We start from the raw sequence: 7,426 nt of genomic DNA, 5'->3' as shown, positions 1-7,426 counted from the left end.
CACATGTTCTCACTTATTGGTGGGAGCTAAAAGTAAATAAATAAATTCACACACACACACAAAAAAACCCCGGGGGATGTGAAGAAGACCTAACTACAATTCCTTGAAGTTGATACGACAAGCAAACAGAAAGGACATTGTTGGGTGGGAGTAGGGAGAGGGAGGAAGGAGGGGGGCTTCGGTAATGGGCTACAATAATCAACCTCATTGTATATCGATAAAATAAAATTAAGAAAGAAAAAAAAATCTGCTTGCATATCAGTGATAAATCTTGGAAACATGGTTAAAGTGAGTAGCAGAAGAATGTACAGAATAAGACACTTTATAGTGCTCATGAAATATACATATGCCCCCCCAAATTTTAAAATGTGATTGGGACGATTCCCATTAACTTCAACAGTAGCTGTAATATTTCATTTTTAAAAAAATTTCAAAGTAAATATGGCACATATTAATGGATGTACTGTGTGGTGGGTTTATGAATGTTTTATTATTCTCTGTACTTTTCAGTATATTTGAAATATATATAATTTAAACAAATAAAAGAAATAATTTCAATAAAAAAAAAAGAAAGAAAAGAAAACGTAGAGGAAATGATCCATGACATGGTGCTGGGCAAGGAATTTTTAAATAAGACTTCAAAAGCACAAGCAATAAAAGTAAATATAGACAAGTAGGATTACATCAAACTAAAAAGGTTTTGCACATCAAAGGAAACTTAACAGTGAAGAGACAACCCACAGAATAGGAGAAAATATTTGCAAACTATACATCTGACAAGGGGTTAATATCAATAACATAAAAGGAATTTAAACAACTCAACAGCAAAAAAACAAATAACCCAATTGAGAAATGGGAAAGGATCTTATAGATACTGCTCAATAGAAGACATACAAATGACCAACAGGCATATGAAAAAATGCTCAACATCACTAATCATCAGTGAACTGCAAATCAAAACTGCAAATCAAATCAACAATATCACCTCACTCCAGTTAGAATGGCTATTATCAAAAAGACAAAAGAAAACAAGTGTTGGTGAAGATGTGGAGAAAAGGGAACACTTGCACACTGTTGGTGGGAGTGTAAATTAGTACTGGAAAACTGTATGGAGAATCCTCAAAAAATTAAAACTAGAACTACCATTTGATCCAGCATTCCCACTACTGGGTATATACTCGAAGGAAATGAAGTCAGTATGTCAAAGATATCTGCACTCCCACGTTTGTTGCAGCACAATTTATAAAAGCCAACCTAAGTGTCCAACAACAGATGAATGGATTACTAGTCAGCCACAAAAAAGAATGAAATTTTGTCATTTGCAGCAACATGGGTGGACTTGGAGGACATTATGCTAAGTGAAGTATACCAGGTACAGAAAGACAAATACCACAGGACCTCACTCATTTGTGGAATTTAAAAAGAAAAAAAAAGTTGATGTTATAGAGGCAGAGAATAGAACAGTGGTTACCAGAGACTGGGGTTTAGGGAGAGGTTGGCCGATGGGTACAAAGTTCAATTAGACAGGAGGAATAAGTTCTGGTGTTCTATGGCACAGTAGGGTGACTATGGTTAACAGTTAAGTTTTGTATATTACATAATAGCTAGAGGAGAAGCTTTTGCATGATTTGTCGCAAAGAAATGATAAATGCATGAGGTGATTAATACATTAACTACCCTAACCCAATTATTATACAACATATATATGTACCAAAACATCAGACTGTACTCCATAAGTATGTATAACTACAATGTGTCAATTAAAAATTTTAAAACTCCTTTATTGAGGCATAATTGATATAGTATAAATAAACCACACATTTTATAACATAAACTACACATGTATCAAAAGCATAGGTTTTAATAAGTTTTGAAATATGTATATACACCTATGAACCCATCACCTAATCAAGATAGTGAATAGTGAAAATACCTATTATTCCCCCAAATTTCCTTATGCCCCTTTGTAATCTTTCCCTTACCCTCAGCAATCATTGATCTGGCTACAGAATATTTAAGTCATAGCTCATTTATTTTGTAACATAGCAAAAGCAAACAGATGTTTCTGAAAGATACTCATCCAATATTCAACCTTAACAGGTGCTTTCCTCTAAATCAGAATACTCTCTCAAGTCTAAGCTTAAAGTTCCAATCTTTAAATCTAGTTAAAGCTGTATAGGGCTCTACTTTGTTCTTAAAAATAGATCTAAAAGGGTTTTGTGTTTTTCTTCCTAAATCTTTTTTCTCTCTAAATCTTGTTTTTAACTCTGTTTTAAAACAAATATTCAAAAATATAATCTATTTTAATTATATATTACATGGTAGATAAATTTATGCATTATGCATATTTTATATGTTAATCAAAATATATCTACCAAAACAAATGGAATCACTGAGATCAAGTTATTAGGCTATGACTTAAAACTAATTCTTTAGAACAACCTAATTTGTTCTCTAATTTCCTTTTTAATAAGTGTGTACTTCAATTAACAATACTGGTAGAATTCATTAACAATTCTCTCATCATTTTCACCAATCACTGTCACATGCATAGATTAGTTTATCCAACAATGGTTTAAGAGCCTAGTCTAAACCACTCCCTGATGGCAAGGAATGCCATAATCATCACCTCTATAAATTATCAAAAAGTCAAATTTTAATGAAGATTTTTAACTACTCCCATGTTCTGTTATGCTCCACCATGACCTCCCCAATCCCTCCATCACATGCACACATATTTCTTCTAGCCTTGTGATTAAAAGCAACACTACTGAGATGACTTATCCTTTAACACCTTTGTAGAGGCAAATGGGAACTCCTTTAACCTTAAAAAAATTATAGTTATTCAACAATGATTACACAGTGTGCACTCTAGCAGTATCTTGTGTACATAGCTTTACTAAAACATTTCACTCAACATGCTCCCAATTCCAGAACATTTCTAGGAGATTCTCAGAAAACTTGGCTGCTTTCTCTACCTTATCTTCCTTGCCTCTATACCTAGTAGCAGAGCTGACTAACAGTAGAAAAAGAGACCAGAAAAAAGGAAACAGACTGGTGATATTCTCACAAGCCTAAAATGGTTGGTTTAACCTGCAGTGAAAACTCAGTAAATTCTGCACAGTCTATATCCAAAGTCACTCCAATACTTTTCTCATTTCAGAAGATGCTAGAGAGATTTATTTGATACATCTCAGGTTTTTTAGATCAGAAATATAACTTCAAAACTTTAAAAGCACTTGAGTCATAAGCAAGTACCCATCCATTCTTTCTCTCTTGCTGTTTCTCACTTACATAAATATTTGCTGTCAGAATGTCAGCAAAGCCATTTGAATGAGGCACATTTTTTAGAAAACAGTGGGAAAAATAGGACCATCTGCACAACTCAATATCTTCTATCAAAGTAGCTCTTTGCTGCCTTTCTTTTTTCTCCAGGCTTTAAGATGTTTAAAATGATATCAACATATTTATGGAATTCAGCAGGGCAGCCAAAATTTATTTGGGTCAAATCAACCTAGCCAATTTCCAATTTTCTGGCTAGTAGAGAATCCCAGTAAGTCTTAACCAAATAGAAATATTCCATGTCCCTTCGGTCAAGATACCATGGATGAATGTTCAAGTATTCTGACATGTCATTAACCCAAACAACCTTTTTAAAACTGAGGCTGACCATATGCTCTGATCTTGAATAATTTAAAAATCACATCATTAAAATGAGCAGTAGTCAGTTTCGCAATAATAGGAATATTGCCAATATGTAACCCTTCAAATGACCAAATCCCCAAATTAAAATGGTCTGAAAGCACTTAATGGGATACTGGGGGTTTTCTGGACAGAAAGGAAGAAACTTTTGGAGACCCACAGCCATTCAGCAATGATAAATTTGGAACAACAAAATATTACAGACCTACTGAGAGAATCTCTTTCACTACCACACAGAGAAAATCAGCTCTAAGGTAGAGTTCAGTGTGGGGAATTTTGACCCTGAAATGAAGAAAACTGAATTCATGTTCATTCGTCTTTTTGGGCTGCTTAATTTCCTTTTTTTCTTTCCCCCCATGCAAAAAAAAAATCATCCTACTGTTTCATTTATGTGATAATGTTTGTGAAAGCAAAGTTTTCTGAGTGCTTTTCAGGCTAACAGAAAATAAGTTAACCTAAGAAAGGTTTGTGTTAGGCCTTTCCCTATGCAAATACATTTACATAACTCTGCATGCTAGTGTGTACAGGAGTCATTCCATGATAGCAAAAGAGGGAGCTACTTTTAAAAATATGCACAGAGCAGTGGGCAGACCCATCTGATGGGTCTTTTGGTCTTTTGCCCCTTCTTTAGCACCTGGAACATTTTTGTTGAAGAACACCGCTCTCCCGACAGCTCCAGCCAGGAATGCTGCTTTTATGCTTTAGATTAATTTACCATAATGCTAATAAAGTAGACTCACTGCTTTCTCCTCTTCACATAGGGGGAGGGAAAAAAAGCTATCAGGGATTTTAAAGAATGTGGCTGAGTATCTTCCATACATTTGCCTTGCTCATTAAATAATCAGAATATTATTTGTGGGAAATGCACATGATGAAGTTACCAGTTTTAGTTTCACAATCCGAAAATTACCAGCAAAATTCCTGCCTACCAGTCGCCACCTACAGGGGAAAAGCAACCTTCATGTGGGACTGTGCTTCGCACTACTAATCAGTTTCTGAGAGCAGCAGTATTTCCCAATCTTTTTTAAATCCCAAGGTAAACTTATTGGAATATAAGTCAAGCAGAATAGGACATTACCCAATACCTTATTTGAAAATGCGATCAAGGGAGGAAAGATTGGAGAAGACACGATTCATGTAAACTCTTCTTGGTAGATCACTGTGTTATGGCATCCTAACCAGGGAACACTCTGCCAGAGAGAAACAGGTACAAAGTCAAAAGCAGAAAAAATGGTTAAAGACATAAGACTACTGTATATTTACGGTTTGGGGCATGAACAGCATGAGAGACTTACACAGTTGTACTTATATGCCATCATGATCTGGTTTTTGCACCTGTTTTATTAACAATTCCAGATATTGACATGGTCAACACATTTCTTATTTTTATGCCTATAGAGAGTTTCTGTAGAAATTCTATATAGAGATAAATTATATAGAAACTCCACATAGAGTTACTACATATTTGGTTAGATATTCTCCCTCCGTGGGAGTTGTGTTTTCCAATATTTTTTGAAAGAGCACTACTCTTTCCATAAGAGTACTACTGCTACTCTATACTACTACTACGAGAAAGAGCACTAGCATGAAAATCTTTGTACAGATCTTTTTTGAAAAAATTATTTCCTCAAAATATATTACCATGTTGTCAAAGGGTAGGAATAAGTTTATATGGCTCATTACATATTGTCAAATTGGTCTCCTGAAAGATTAAATTAATTTATCAGGCCATCAGCAGGATTAACATGCCTGATTTCCTTGAAGCCCTGCTCACTTGGGATCATTATTTTTATTTCTGCTACCTTTATTAGTATATAATGGCAACTCAGAGCAGCTTTAATGTGCATTTAATTTTATGTAGGCCAAAGCTCCAGCCAACCCTTACATTGATATTCCACTGCCTATTCAATGTCTCCAGTTGAATGTTTTCTTGGCATCTCAAACTGACAAGTGCACCAGAGCTCCCAATTTCCATCCCCCAAACCTGTCCCCCACCCCAAACTTGCTCCCCAACCCCCACCCAGGGGTTTAGGCTCAAAACCCAGTAGTTATTCCTCCCTTCCTCTCCAATTCAATCTTTTGCCAAGTTCTTTTGACTCCACCTTGACTGTACACTCCAAACCCATCTCCATCTTCACTGCCACCCCCCAGGTCCAAGCTGCCATCATCTCTCACTTGGATTATTGTAACAGCGTCCTAACTATTCTCTCTCCTTCCATCCTTGCCCCCATAGAGTCTACTCTACACAACAGCCAAAGTAATCTAAAAACAAACAAACAGAAAACACTTAAGTGAGATCATGTCACTTCTCTGTTCAGAACCCCCCAGGAGCTTCCCATCATGCTTTGAATGAGATCCAAACTGTTTATCCTCAAAATATGGCCCGTGCCCACCTGTTTCAGTTCATGCTATACCCTTCTCCTCTACTGCCCTCATTCTCTCTATCCCAGCCTCCCAGTGGCCTTTTTACTGTCCATCAGATGTGTTAGGTTCACTCCTCAGGGCCTTTGCACTTGTGGTTCCTCCTGTCTGAAGTGCTCTCCCCAGGATTTCTTATGGCTGGCCCCTTCATGTTTTCCAGGCTTGATTTGAATGTCACTTCCTCAGACAAGCCTTTCCCAAACACTCTCTCTGAAACAGCACTGCTCCCACCTCCGTTACTTGGTAGCTTATCACCCCATTTTATTTCCACTGTAACACTGAAACTATCCAATCGTCATGTGTATTTGTTAACCTGCTTTTTATCTGCCCCTGTCCCCCGAGTCTGTAAGCTCCATGAGGGCAGGGACTGCATCTGTCTGGTTCACCATTATATCTTCAGAGCCTAGAATAGTGCCTGGCACATAATAGGAACTTAATAATACTAAATCTTACCTAAAACAGAGACTTTGCTCAACAACATTTAAAAGGTGTTACTTCCATATTTAAAATAGTACTAATTGCACCTAAAGGCTAATAGTGAAATGATAATGCAGATTTGATTGTTCTTTCAGACCCTAGAGCTATTAACATTAAACAGTGCACTATGAGATTAATTCAAGTGTACCTACCAAGCACCTACTCCAATTTAAGATACTTTGGAAGCTATAGTGATGAGTCACTCTCAAAGAACTGAGTCCAGAAAGAAAAAAATTAAGATAATTAACTGGAATCCGAGGAAGAAAATGGTGAATGCCATCCATGAGAGGCATAGGGTACTTTGGTCCACAGATAAGCAATAATGGTTTTAACATTCTTTCATATGAAATGAATGTTAGAATTCTCCAGAATATGCTTCAGTGGGTTTAAGTGTACCGGTATTGTTCCCAAGAGTGTTGGGACAGAGCAGGCTGGTTAGCTCACTGGGTTAGAGTGTGGTGCTGATAACATCGAGGTCAAGGGTTCAGATCCCCGTGCCGGCCAGACACCAAAAAAAAAAAAAGAGTGTTGGGACATGCATAAGAACAGTTGTAGTTGTCACAACAGCTGGCACAGGGAGGGGCACCACTGCCATTTAATAAGCAGGGAACCAGCAATGCTAAATGCCCTGTGGTTCCTAGACAGATCTATGCAATGAACTCTCCACCCCAAATACCAACACAGAAGTGGCTTATGCCTGCCCATCTAGAACACACAGAATGCTTTCAGAAACTTCCAGATTAATATTTTTAACATGCTACTTTTTAGGTACTCACTTTTTTTTTTTTTTTTTTTTTTTTTTTTTTTTTTTTCTTTTTTCTCTGTC

At 36.7% G+C, this 7,426-nt stretch overlaps 1 protein-coding gene across 1 annotated transcript in view; it reads right to left on the bottom strand.

The window, feature by feature from the left end:
* LOC103589289 (A-kinase anchor protein 17B-like) overlaps nucleotides 1-4,892 on the bottom strand; it is a 31,355-nt gene extending 26,463 nt beyond the window's left edge. Inside the window, exon 1 of the mRNA XM_008571234.1 lies at nucleotides 4,788-4,892. The gene's annotated coding sequence lies outside the window, so the exon portion shown is untranslated. The remainder of the gene's footprint in view (nucleotides 1-4,787) is intronic.
* Between the last annotated feature and the right edge of the window lie 2,534 nt (nucleotides 4,893-7,426).

The sequence above is a fragment of the Galeopterus variegatus genome, unplaced genomic scaffold, assembly GCF_000696425.1.
Source record: "Galeopterus variegatus unplaced genomic scaffold, G_variegatus-3.0.2 Scaffold669, whole genome shotgun sequence".
NCBI classification, from domain to species: domain Eukaryota; kingdom Metazoa; phylum Chordata; class Mammalia; order Dermoptera; family Cynocephalidae; genus Galeopterus; species Galeopterus variegatus.
This window is presented reverse-complemented; position numbering and strand designations above follow the sequence as displayed.